The sequence below is a fragment of the Arabidopsis lyrata genome (genome assembly GCF_000004255.2).
Source record: "Arabidopsis lyrata subsp. lyrata unplaced genomic scaffold ARALYscaffold_1, whole genome shotgun sequence".
Lineage (NCBI taxonomy): Eukaryota > Viridiplantae > Streptophyta > Magnoliopsida > Brassicales > Brassicaceae > Arabidopsis > Arabidopsis lyrata.
In genome coordinates, this window is record NW_003302555.1 from 17,077,874 (window position 1) to 17,091,711 (window position 13,838).

A 13,838-nucleotide genomic window follows, 5' to 3' on the forward strand; every position below is an offset into this window, starting at 1 on the left:
AATAAGTCACATCATTACCATTTTCTTAATTATAATAGTATTTCTTGTTGTTCTGTCTAATTACTTTTATCACCAAACGTATCCAAATTGAACATAACTTCTTCTTCTTTTTTTTTTTTTAATTTTAATAAACAAGTATTTTCGAGTGATTGGGAAGTCATATGAGGCTTGGGAGTCGTAAGTTCCTAATCTTATATCATGTACGTTTCCCATACTCCAAAATACATTATTGGTTAGAGGCTTAAAATTTAAGACAATAGTTCTTTTTAAACAAAAGAATATGAAAGCACGTAATATTTCGTGGAGAACGTACGTTAGATGTCGAACACCTTCATATAAGATAATCTTTTTCTTTTGTTTCGAAACCAGAAGAATAGAATCTATGATTCTTTTTTTTTTTTTTGGTCAAACTGAATGCATTAAGATTTAAGCAAGTTCTGAGTGTTATTTGGGTTTGACTAAACACAGCATTTGGGCCTATGTGGGCCAAACAAAATTGGCATGGAGAAGAAGAACAAAGGTGTGGGCAATAATTTGTGGCCCAAATATATCACCTATATATCTCTATTACAACGTATAAGGGATAGTGGTGGTAGTTGAGACAAGACAGCAAAAAAGGGTTCTAGAGAAAGAGAGAAAACGTTAGAGTTCTCAAGAAGCTTTCTCCTTTTTGTTCTTTTGTGTCTTTGATCTTGTACTTACTGAGTTTGTACCTGAAACCAAAAAGATAACATCACTAGTTAGTGGTGTTTGTAACCTCCTTTGATATAGTGAAGCTTGGGAGCAAGAGTCCTCCCCCGAGACGTACCGGTTAGAGGCCGGGAACTCGGTTATCAAATTCTTTTGTGTCATATTCAAGTTTTAGATCCGTGAATCATTAATCGGTTTGTGAGGCGATTAGGGACATAAATTCCCTCACAAGTGGTATCAGAGCCCAGGCTCTTTGAGATTCACGAGATCAGTTGAAGTCGTCTGGTTTGGAGGACTACAGATTCTCAAGTAAAGATTGAATATGTGGCAGAGATCTCAGGGTTTTAAAATCAGGAAATCCTCTAATGACACGAGAGTTTGCAACAAGGGGAGTTTTGGTTCAGATAACTCACAGGGTCAAGTTATTGCATTGCAAGTGTTAAAAAGGAAGTTCTGAGACTGTTGCAGAAACATATATGATCTAGAAGGCGTTCTTGATCTGTGAAGGTTAAATCGATAGTGAGTTGGTTTAAGGTGGAGGTTCTCTGCAGTGAGTTCGATTCAAGTTTAAGAACACAAGAGTTAAGGTTACTAACTCAAGGATGTGAAGAGAGGAATCGAAGCATCATCCAAAAGACTCAAATCCTCAAGACTTTAAGTCTAGTTTTTCGCTGCGATCACAAGGTATGTGTGATGTTCTTTACTGAAGTTTTTGGATACTCAAGGCTGCTTAAGGTTAAGAAAATCTTCATCTTAGAAGAACACGTGGATGTGGTCTGATTTCAACAATGGGAAAGTCAAGATTTTTTGCTGTGAACCAGATTGTATCTTGTTCGTTTTTGGTTGTTGAAAGTCAGCGAATTTGGTGTTCAAGAAGGCTGTTGAAGATTCAAGGAAATGGGTTAGGCAGTAGATGAGTGTGAAGCTGGACTCTGCTTGAGGTAAAGCAGATTGATGACTCTGAAAGGATTTAGGTGCTGGTAAGGTTTGAGGAGCATTGGATAAAGGTCATAGTCTCAGAATTAATGGAGGTGAATGCATGGCTGCATTGACAGTAAGGAACAAGTAAGGTTATACTTGGTTTCCTTTGACACTAATGTGTTAGTAGATTCCCAAATACAAGGAAGAGTATTGTGTGGAATAGTTTTTATTTTATTTTTACAGCTAGAAAAGGGTTGTCACAAGTTCGAGGTGTGGTTGGAAGTGGCTGTAAAAGGGAAGTCTCTGGTGTTATGGTTTAGCAATTGATAAGAGATTGATATTGAGTTTGCTAGTGATGGAAATCTACTAGTACAAGAGGATGTTTAAACACAAGAACTGAATGGAAAGTTGTGTCGAAAGTCTTCCAGACGGGATCAGTTTGGAGGCGGGTTCCATCAGGGATGATGGCGGTACAAGATGGATTCAGGGCTGTGGTTGTTTAAACTAAGGCATTAAGTTCAATCTCAATTTTGCTAAATGTGGTGGTTACAACAAGGAAAGGAATTTAAAGGCTATAAGTTGTGAGTGTAAGACATGTTTAAAGGAACCAGCAATGGTGATGCAGAATAGTTTGAGCAAAGGGTGAGCAAAGATATTTGTGTCGAAAGTCTTCCTAGCTAGGTGGAGTTAGGCGGCGTGTTCTGTTGGCAACAACAGCGGTGCAAAGTGATGCTCAAATCAAGTGTGTTCAAACAGGTCAAGAGTAAGTCGAAGACTGTTTCAAGGAAATGAAGCATGGGCGACTTAAGAGTTTTTGTTTCTGCAGTTGATTCAACGAAAATTTGTTTGTCAGCAAGGTTCTGGTTAAACAAGACGCTTGGACCAGGGTTTGTGTCGAAAGTCTATCTAGCAAGGAGGTAGCTTGATGGCGGGCTCTGTTAGTGTTAACAGCGGTACAAAGAGAAGTCCAAGGCAGAAGAGTTTAAACAGAAAGGTGTTTGAATCATGGATTGTTTCAAGCGCTGAGACAAGTATGATTCAAGTTTCTTGAAAGTGAAAGGGGTTGAATCTAAGATCAGGGCACATGTGACAGAAAAGAAAATCAAGAAAAGGTTCCACGGCAAGTCACATTTCCAAGAAATCCAAGGAAATGGAGAAAGGAAAGGGTACCTGTGAGGAATCGGAAGTCACAAGGTGTAGATTCTGGTTCTAGGTGGAGCTGTTTTGAAGAATGGAGAAACCAAGTTAAGGTTTGTGGTATCTCACAGAATTAGAAAATTCAGAGACAAAGAAGATGACTAAGGAGATACATGGCGAGAGAAAGTAGTTTCAGGTTTACAATACGGGATTACCTGAAGTCATAGGAAACATTATAAAAGGTTGTGCTCTCGTCATAAGCAGCTTTCAAGGAAGGAATTTTGAGATTAAGTTATCTCAGGTAGAGCTGCGAGAAGAAGTCAAGGCTTATGGGTGTCTCGGAGATTCAAAGAAAAAAAAAAAAAAAAAGGAGAGTGAAGGAGTAACCTGCGGAAATTGTGGAGCCGTGATGTAGAGTGATCGGTTCCAGGTGGAGCAGCTTATGAAAGTTTCGGAGAGAAATTTGGTTAGAGAATCACATCAGACTATGAGATTGTAGGAATTGGTCAGGCAGAGGTGATTCAAGGTTGTGATGCTTCTTGAAGATTTCTGAAACGGGGTTAAAAGGAACAAGGTTTCAGGTGGAGTCACAATTGACAGTCAGGTTTAGAAATTCATGGTTAAAAGATTTATGTCGTAAATCTGAAAAGATTTCAGAGAAAGAGATTACCTGAGGATCGGATGTGACTGAGCGTGATGGAGTTTGTCACCTGAATGGATTTCAAAATTGAAACTTTTAGGTTTCACAATCTCTGAAAATCTCAGAGGATCCTAATCTCTAATTGTCTAAGTGAAGAGATAGAAGAAAGAGATTAGATGTACCTGGGGTATGCAGAGGATGAGAAGCACAAAAGCTTCGTCAGAGAAACGGAGCCGATCTCCTGAGCTGGAGTCAGAAGGGGAAACTTTCAGGTTTCTCAAAATTCTGGAAGTTTTCAAGGATCCTAGTCTCTAAGTGTCACAAGAAGAGACAAGAGAGAGATGAGAGGGTACCTGAGATGAATGGTGACGGCGATGGTCCGATTCACCGGAGGAGACGAAGAAGAAGCTTTTGATTCATTGGAGAAGCTTCAGATTCGTTGGCAGTGATGAAGGAGATGTCTCTTGATTCGTCAAAATTGTGAGCCGCCGTGGAACAGGTGGAAGCTGAAGCTTGCTTTCACCGGAGGTAGCCATCGGAGAAGGCTGTGGTCGGAATCTAAAACGATTTCGATTTTTACCATCTTCTCTTCATCACGGGAACAAGAGGAAACTCGGAGGAGATTGGTGGAGATGATAATCGGAGATGGAGGACGTCGCCGGAGTATATCGCCGGAGGAGAAGGCGATTGGTGGTGACGTTTTGGCTTCACGGACAGGAGAAAGTGGAGAGGTTGGTTTCAGATGTCGATTTCGTCGAAGCTCTGTGTTTGGTCAAAAGGTGGAGATTGTTATTTGGGTTTCACTAAACACAGCATTTGGGTCTATGTGGGCCAAACGAAATTGGCATGGAGAAGAAGAACAAAGGTGTGGGCAATAATTTGTGGCCCAAATATATCACCTATATATCTCTATTACAACGTATAAGGAAAACAAAACAGCAAAAGACAGCAAAAGAGGGTTCTAGAGAAAGAGAAAAAACGTTAGAGTTCTCAAGAAGCTTTCTCCTTTTTGTTCTTTTGTGTCTTTGATCTTGTACTTACTGAGTTTGTACCTGAAACCAAAAAGATAACATCACTAGTTAGTGGTGTTTGTAACCTCCTTTGATATAGTGAAGCTTGGGAGCAAGAGTCCTCCCCCGAGACGTACCGGTTAGAGGCCGGGAACTCGGTTATCAAATTCTTTTGTGTCATATTCAAGTTTTAGATCCGTGAATCATTAATCGGTTTGTGAGGCGATTAGGGACATAAATTCCCTCACACTGAGGTTACACCTCCAGAAGTGGAGCAAAGTCCTAGAGATTAACAAAATATATATAAGTATATATAAGATTAACAAATGTGTTCACACGATTTACACTTAAACTTTTACTTTTTTTTTTACAACACAACAAATTTATCCCTCGCCACTAAACATAACAATCTATTAGAATCAACATAATTCGACATATCCAATTGTAATGTTGATTTTTGTTTAATAAACCGGACAACCATGTTTTATTGAATTGCGACGGGTTTGATCTGAATTTAACCCGTTTTGATAAAGTTCGGATAGATGGCTACAGTCAACCTAATACATATTGGAATTTGAAACATTTAAGGTCTTTGATTTCATCAAGTGAAACTCAGTGTTATTTGCGATTTTTATCTATTAAATTTCAACATATATTCTTACCAACTAAAACATATTTAGCCTTGACAATTGTTTTTGAATCATTTTCTTAACTATGGTCATATTTTGCATTTCATGAGTGTCGAATAGTTTTGAATTTAGGAGATGACGGTTCGTCATCTTGAAAGCAAACAAGATCAAGTCGTGGGATGTGCTTTTCTCTAAGACAAAGGTATATATTAATCGACCATCATGTGGTAGAATGATTAGGGTGCTTGAGCATGAAATTATATGACTGATGGATGTGATATCAAGTGACTTTGTAGTACCTAATTATTTTTATTTCAATACTAGGTTATTAACCCCCGCTACGCGGGGGTTTGTTGTTATCGATTGATTTAATATATTTTTGGTTTAAGTATTTAATTAAGTAACTATATATTGACATTACTAATACAAAAATATTATAATGTTTATTATTTATTCTTTTTTAACATAAATGTTCTTATTTATATTTTTAGTATCATTTACATTATTTAAAATTTTGTTTTAATAAGAAAAAAAAGTTTATTGGATAAAATTTGGTATAAAATATATTACAAACATGATGTGTCATTATCTCTTACTTTTTTATACTATTAAAGATTTTACTATTCTTAAAGTAATTATAATATTTTGACAATAACCTCATTTATCCTAAAAAGACTATCAGAGCATCTCTTATACAAAAATGACTCATCCCAACAAAGTGAAAAACTTTGCCATCAAGTTTCAGCTACATATGAACAAAACGTTGCCATAAAGAGATCATATCATAACTATTTTCTCACTTTCTTTCCATATTTGGTAATCCAAGTTTGTCTTCTGGTGTCAACCGCGTTTCTGTCTTTCTTTTTCATTTTATTTACATGGAGATCAACTCTTTTTGCTACCTAAATTCTGACGTCAATTGTTTATAATGCAAGGAAACTGATCTCATGAATTAAATTTATTACCTTTCTTACATCTTGTTAATTCATGTTTTTGATTGAAATCGGTACTCTAAGAAGATCAACTTTTTCCATAATTTCAACACAAGTATTCATACTTTTTTCCTGGTTAGATATCATCTAACTGAAGAAATATATAACCTAAGTTTCAAAAAAGAATCACGAAATAAGTTACCTCATTAGCCACAGACATCTCACAATATTGGCTTAGATATTTTTTCCAAGAGAGCTTCCTTGCACGATCTTATATGTATGTTCCTCAACTCTCACCGCAACCACAACTTTCCTAGATTTATTGTTGTATGGGGACTAACTTCGACGATTTGCTCAATTTGGGGTACGCAAATTCACTATTGTTCTTCGTCTATCTTCACTGTATTGGTTAGTGTAGCTCTTCTAAATATAAGATTCTATACATAAGTGTACTCATAAGCTTATCTATACTTTATTTTTAACAATTCATATTTTTCACATTCTTTTCAATATGTATTTGAATTTCCGTCTTCACATTTTTTTCTAGAGAGCTATCACTCTTTCCATCTTTCAGCAAGTACTCATATCCTTTGTTTCATTCTCAATTCCATTAGCACATCTACCATTCACAAACTTAGCTGGTCTCTTTCGGTTTTACTCTCACCAAAACAATAAAAACTACTCTCAGTCTCAAATGACAAGCGCCAATCTAATAAACAGAAGCATAATATATTAGGTGGTAGTGCAGACATGCAAGTAATAAAGTTGATGATCTTTACGGGATATAGCATCTCGGAAGGAGGAAAGTTAGATCAATTAGGTGTAGATGTAATGCCGAGTGAATCACACATAAAAAAAAACGATCGTAACAATCGATGATGAGAGTAAAAAAAAATCATAATATATAAATTAATATTTTAGCATAAAAGCGTGGTTATGACTTATGAGCGACAAAAGCAAAGATAACTATATTAAATTGTGTGTATAAGAAAAAAATAGAAGTCCAAATATTGCTACAAGTGGCAAAAGTGATGAAAAAAATATAATATGCACCATTAAGAGTATTAGACTGCGGACTTCCAACTCAAAACCAATTGGCTATGAGTGGAGAAGCCTATATCTTATATATACCACTTAATATCCTACTCAACTTCCAGTGTGAGATATTGTTATCCCTAATACACCCGCTCGAGATGATGACTCTTTTACCCATTGATCTCGCTATGTTCGGGCATGGATCGGCGGACCAATTATTTGGTCGGCCGATGTAGATTGGGCTGAGAATGTGTGGATCGGGCTTTGATACCATATTAAACTTTGGGCTTCGAACTCAAAACCAATTGGCTATGAGTAGAGAGGTCCATATCTTATATATACCACTTAAGATTCTACTCAACTTTCAATGTGGGCTATTGTTATCCCTAATAAAGAGTAGTAACCAACCCTAACTGTTACCGACGATTTAAAATATACAGCTTAAAAAAATATGATAGAATAGGAGGCTTCATGTCATCATTTATAATGAAAAAATCTAGGGTTAATCGAATATAGTTTTTGTTAATATTCTTTTTTTTTGGTAAATAAAAAACTTAACAAAATAAGAATATAAGTTTAATGTATTCCACATATTGTTTTTCAAAAATTTACATTTTTTTTTCTATTTTTTTCCATATGTTGTCTTTAAACATTTAGATTTCTATTATTTTCTAAATTTTATTTTTCCATATTTTAGAAAAATAATAGAAATCTAAATGTTTAAAGACAACATATGGAAAAAAATAGAAAAAAATGTAAATTTATTTCTTATATATATATATATATTTCTTTTTTTTATAAATATCATACTGTATAAAATATTAGAATTTAAAAATGATAATTAACGTGATGTCAAATAATGTTAATTAATGATAACTAATTGCGATTGGTCGTTTAAAAAATATGACAATATAATTAAATTTGTGAGACTAATATGAATTATTTTATGTATTATAATAACAAATTTTATATATATCTTGCTTCAACATATTATCATATTTCTTCCTATCTATAAATACTTTTAAAATAAATTTCATAAATTTTTAAAATATCATTCAATGAGATAGCAGTTGTGATTAAATGACTAATGTTATTGAAAATTAAGTACTAATAAATGTAGTGAGACTAAACATAAATTCTGTATTTTCATTTAAAATTGTATAAACTTAAAAAAAATATAATTTACATTTTGATAATTTTTATACTATGTATTTTAATGACAAAATATTTAGAAAATTTTCTATATTTTCAAATATTTCTCTTATTTCCATATGTTGCTTTTTCCATTTTACAAAAATCTAAAAAAATAGAAAATAATAATAATTTCAAAAATGTTAACTAATAACATGTCTAACCACGATTGGTCGTTTAAAATCCTAGGTGGACGGCCTCAGAAGCCTATAGCCTCAACTTTTATATAGTATAGACTAGGTTTTGAACCCACGCTACGCGTGGGTTTTTCATATTTATTTTCGAAAAAATAAATATAAATAATAATAGTTGTTAAACTACTATCATTGTATATTGGAAATTCAGTCCGAATTGAGTTATATTTATTTTATCAGTATTAATTTTACATCATACAATAGTATCTAAAATGAATTCAAACTTAAGACTAAAATATCATAAGGTACTAACTTCCTCCTTCAAGCCATATCGCATTGGTCTAACTATCTTCATTGTCTTCTTTGGTATCATATTGGTTCGCAATCGGATTATTGCTACTTTAAACAGTTGAATACTCTTATATCCTATCACTTAAATATCAAATTTCGAACATATTAACTACTTCGAGTAGATTACATAGGTCTAAATGTCTTCATTGTTTTCTTTGGTGCCACATTAGTTCTCAATCAAGTTAGTAATACTGTAAACGTCCATATACTTTTATATCCTATCACTAAAATCTAAAATTTCAAACATATTTGATACTTGAAGTTGATCCCAAGAGAAAACAAAAGTTAACTACTGATTTTTTAGTATGTTATCTTATAATAAAAAAAAAACAAAAACAAAATCAATCTGTTTTCTAAGAATTTTTTTTTGTATTTTTCTAGTTGGGAATGAATGATAAGATGCTCTTACTTTTATTCGGACAACTTTAAAAACATTGGCTTCATAGCTCACCCTACTTAAAGAATTGTTTTTTAGAGTTTAACTACAACAATTGACATATGTTTTTAACATTGTTGCAACTTTTTCATATACATAAAATCAACATAATTTTCCATCTAAGAGAATAAATATTTATTTTTTGTTTAGCTATGTATTATACTCATACACTTAATCAGATTATATGACAATGAGACGAAATTTATAATATTCTAATCGAATTCTTAAACACCCTACACATATAGATTATCTTGTCAACTCTCTACTACTTATTTCTTTATTTTTTTCCTGAATTTCATTTCTTATATCTTGATCAATATATAACATTTCACTTTTTAGTTTTAAATGATATTCTATTTTCAAATTCAGTATCATCTCAACAAACTTTATGATTTGCAAGCATATCAAAGTAGTGACTCCACTTTCTACATATCCAAAAACGATTTTTATACATTATAACCTAAATGAGATACTACACAATAAAAAAATCGCACTCACCTTATTGTAGTGGCACAACAAATATTTTCTATTACAATATTTACATTTATCTCAAGATTCTATGTCTCAGCCAACTAAATCTTTAATACAAATGATAAGATTGTTACAAAATTATACAAAACATTTGAAACCACCGGAAATTATTTAACACACAACAAACAACGGAAAGAAAAAATACACAATAGAGGTCGGCAATAGCTTACGGATGTAGAAGATGCAATCAAACTTAATTATCATTCTACCTAGCCACTGATATGCAATTAAAAAAAAACTCGAAATCCTAATAAAATAGAAAATAACCAAAACAGGTTAATGGTAAACAAAAAAAATATAAGATTACATGTCCATCGCACGTATTCAACCATTTAGTGGCCTAAAACTGAATTTCAAAAAATATGTTTGTATCTAAATATCAAAAACACACCAAACAATCTAACGAATATAAATGGGATATATGCAAGCTTACCTCCTCTATAGATGGAATTTAACTTTTTGATCATATACTTTGATATGTGCATGTCAGTTGTAAAATTCTCCAAATTTGCATGCAACGATTGACATTTTGACTTCCACACATCCAATATGCGATCGACGTAAACATCGGTAACTATTATGCTATTAAGTTTTCTAGATATTACGATAACAAATTTATATGTCTTTTGCTTCAGTATATTTTTAATGTCAATTTTCTCTTGTTTCTCAACCTATATTTTTTTTTTTATAAATTCATAACTTTAAAAACGTTAATCAGTGAGATGGTTATTGTGGTCAAAAATCAAAATACTTATAGTTTCATTTTTGGACTCATTGAGCCACCACAACAAATTTACTCGCAAATAATAATATATATAATTATGATATCCATTGTCCTAGCTTCAACTATGATATAGTATAGAAATGGCTTCAAATTCATTTATTTTTTAAAATATGAATTAACAAATAACTATTTTGATTAAAGATGGAATACAAACAAATGTAGTGAGACTAATAATGATCAATTTCTTATAATTATTTTCGCCTTTTAAATTAAACTTTTTTAAAAACTTAGAACTTTAAATTTTAAATTCTTTCCATATTTTTACTTTCGTTTATAAATTTAATAAAATGTTTTGATAACAACATTTATATTTATAATTGTTTCCATATTTTTAGATACTTTAGTTTATAAATTTAATAAAAAATTTAATAGAAAAACTTTATACTTTTATTATATATTTTGAAATTTTTTAAAATTTCCAAATATTTCTTTAATATTAAGTTAATACTTTTTATAAATAAATTTTCGTAATTTTCTTATCTTCGAAACTTGTTTCCAATTCCTGTTAACTACATTATTTTAGAATTAGAAATTTTTCTTAATTTATTTGGAAGCTATTATAATGAGACTAACAATATTATTATTCTTTCAATATTCTAATAATTAACTTTTACATTTTCTTATTTCCATATGTTGTTTTTCAAAAGTTTACATTTCTATTCTATAGAAAATTTTATAATTTAAAAATGTTATTTAACGTCTTGGCTAAAAAAGTTAATTAATGAGATGTCCAACTGCGATTGGTCGTTTTAAATCCTACGTGGATAGCCTAAGGAGCTTATAGCCTCGACTTTTATATAGTATAGATTTCTTTTTAATTTCTAGCTACGATTACTAATTTGGAAAAAAATCTCACTAACTCAATTTATTAAAAACATTACGTTTAGAAGTTAAGAGGATGTGCCTTTAATCAAGTGGTTAAATCCACTTGATTCAGCTTTCTCCACCGGAGTTCGACTCCACTAAGTCGCGTTACCCCGTGTAGTAGGAATTATTGGCTTTGGATCAGGCCTTGTCGATCCAAAGATGTCAAAAAAAAAAAAGTTAAGGAAAATAATAATCTACGTATTTGTGTTTCTATAGTAAAAATTTGTTTAAAAATTTCATTAATAAACTATTGATGATTTTATTAAAATGGGGCCGGAGGCGAAGGTTTCATATTGCATAACATGAATCACCTCTTGTTTAATCTAAATAAAATAGCATCCATATACTTTATCTAGTCACTTTTATTTAGCCAGTCGAAATAGTGTCATGTTTTAGATTTATCAGATAATCACGTTAATGGGCAATTCGGCGGGCTACACTCATCTTAATTAAAGGAATTACTGAATTAGTCGAGTGGTAAAATCATGAATCACCCTTGTCTATAAAAAAAAAATCTACATGCTGAATATTTGCTATGAAATGTTTTTTCCCAAAATACTAACTGAAAGATAAGAATATACTCCCTCATTATTTAATATTTGATTTTTAAAGTTTTTGCACACAGATTAAGAAATCATATAATTTTTGTTTATTTCTAAACTAAAACATCATTTATTATCTACCTAAACATGATTCAACCAATCATAAAACACTCTGCAAAATATAAATCGTCAAAACCAATAAAAGAGAATTAATTTTGCCATGAAAATTGAAAATATTATCAAATTTGAAACAATATTTTTGCCTAAAATATCAAATATAAAAACGTGGAGGGAGTATTTTAAATGATATAGTACTTTACTGGATCATTATTATAAATCTCTACTAAATAGTTCTTTTGCTTTAATATTTAAAGATAAAAATAGTTTTAAAAACTTTGTTCTTTTTAATATATCAATGCTTTGCGACAAAAAAAAAAAAAAAAAAAACTTTGTTAAAAATTTTTTTTTTCTATAACAAAGTATTTGCTGGTTAAAAAAGAACAGAAAAAAATATAAATATACTAGCCAACAACGAAAAATTAAAAATATAACCAAAAAGAAGAGATATTAAAACAACCCAAGAAAGATCTGATTATTCTATGAAATTAATAACTAATAATAATACTAATAAAACGAAAAAATCTCTATAAATTAATACAGTTAGAACTATGATATTTTATTAATTTATCGAATTATTAATTTATTAATATACTAATTATCTTAAAAACCAAATTTGAGACCGAAAAAATGTAGGGAATATGCACAAAATAGCCAAATTTTTGAGGATAATTAATAAAATAGCCATATGCTGTATCATTATCTGTATCATGTCGGAAAGTACATGTAATTACGTATATGCCCTTTATAACATGTTTTTTTTTTCGAATTACATGTGATAGAATAATATATCTCTTTTTATCATATTATTTTCTCGTATTACACGTTATTTATAAAGAGCACATGGTATTTCTTGAAAAAACACTCTATTCAGTTTAATATCTCTCTCTATCATGTTATTTTGTAGTAATACACGTTTGTTTATTATGATCACATGTGATTTCTTTAAAAAAGATTCTTATTTTCTAGTAATTCACGGTTTTTATTAAGATCACATGTTATTTCTTTAAAAAAAGATTCTATTCAAGTTTAATTTTTCCATAACAATGTTTTTTTTTAAAAAAACACTACGTAACAATGTTTTTTCTTAAAAATTCACTACGTTTTTCGAAATAGCATGTCTTTTAGTTAAATATAACATGTGAAATTTAGATCTTACGTGCTATTTTGAAAAATCTCACGAAACAATCTCGCCTACTGTTGATCTCAAAACAAACGGAGGATGGTTTTGTTATTTCACATTCTCTGACAACGTGAGTCCTGTTTTCCGACAAAAAACTTTCTCTCTGCTAATTTCCTAGTTTATGTGTTTTATTTGGTTATTCCCTAATATTACTCAAAAATGTATTGATTTATAGAAGTAATAATTTATGGAGTATTAATTTATAGAGGTTATTATGTATCTTATATCTATATATACTATATTACCCACCAAATACAGCCAATGGGTCGGCCCATTTAGACAATCAATCAGCTTTCAGGTGGGTACACGAGTTCACGTGACAAGGTATACCATTTACGAAAATAGAAATAGTAGTTTGCTTTATGGTGGGGCAAACTATACAGAAATCGAAATAGTAGTTTACCGAAAGAAAAAAAGTTTGGAGTTTGGACCCAAGATAACACATAATTTAGTTGGGATAATGATAAATGTTATGTTCGGGTATACTGTACAGAAATAAAATCATATTTTTACAGAAATAGAATATTATATTTTACAAAATAAATATTTTTTTTTAATTATTTTTATAACTAAGAGGTGATCCGATATTTTTAGCATCCGATTAATTTGTATATGATGAATATAAACGTCTAAATAGTCTATTTATCAGAATTTTTAATGGACCTAATTTCAATATGCCAAATCAAATGATTTAGTAAATTTTAAGTT

At 31.1% G+C, this 13,838-nt stretch overlaps 1 long non-coding RNA gene across 3 annotated transcripts; it reads right to left on the reverse strand.

The window, feature by feature from the left end:
* Positions 1-389: 389 nt before the first annotated feature.
* On the reverse strand, positions 390-4,642 carry LOC110224969. Of its 3 annotated transcripts, XR_002329410.1 has the most exons (8): positions 4,536-4,642; positions 3,742-4,440; positions 3,571-3,634; positions 3,419-3,458; positions 3,136-3,297; positions 2,964-3,055; positions 2,782-2,830; positions 390-713 (listed from the first exon to the last, which is right to left on the reverse strand). It is a non-coding gene; the product is annotated as an uncharacterized LOC110224969 (long non-coding RNA). The 3 variants fall into 3 exon arrangements; XR_002329411.1 differs by lacking the exon at positions 2,782-2,830; XR_002329412.1 differs by lacking the exons at positions 2,782-2,830; positions 2,964-3,055.
* Between the last annotated feature and the right edge of the window lie 9,196 nt (positions 4,643-13,838).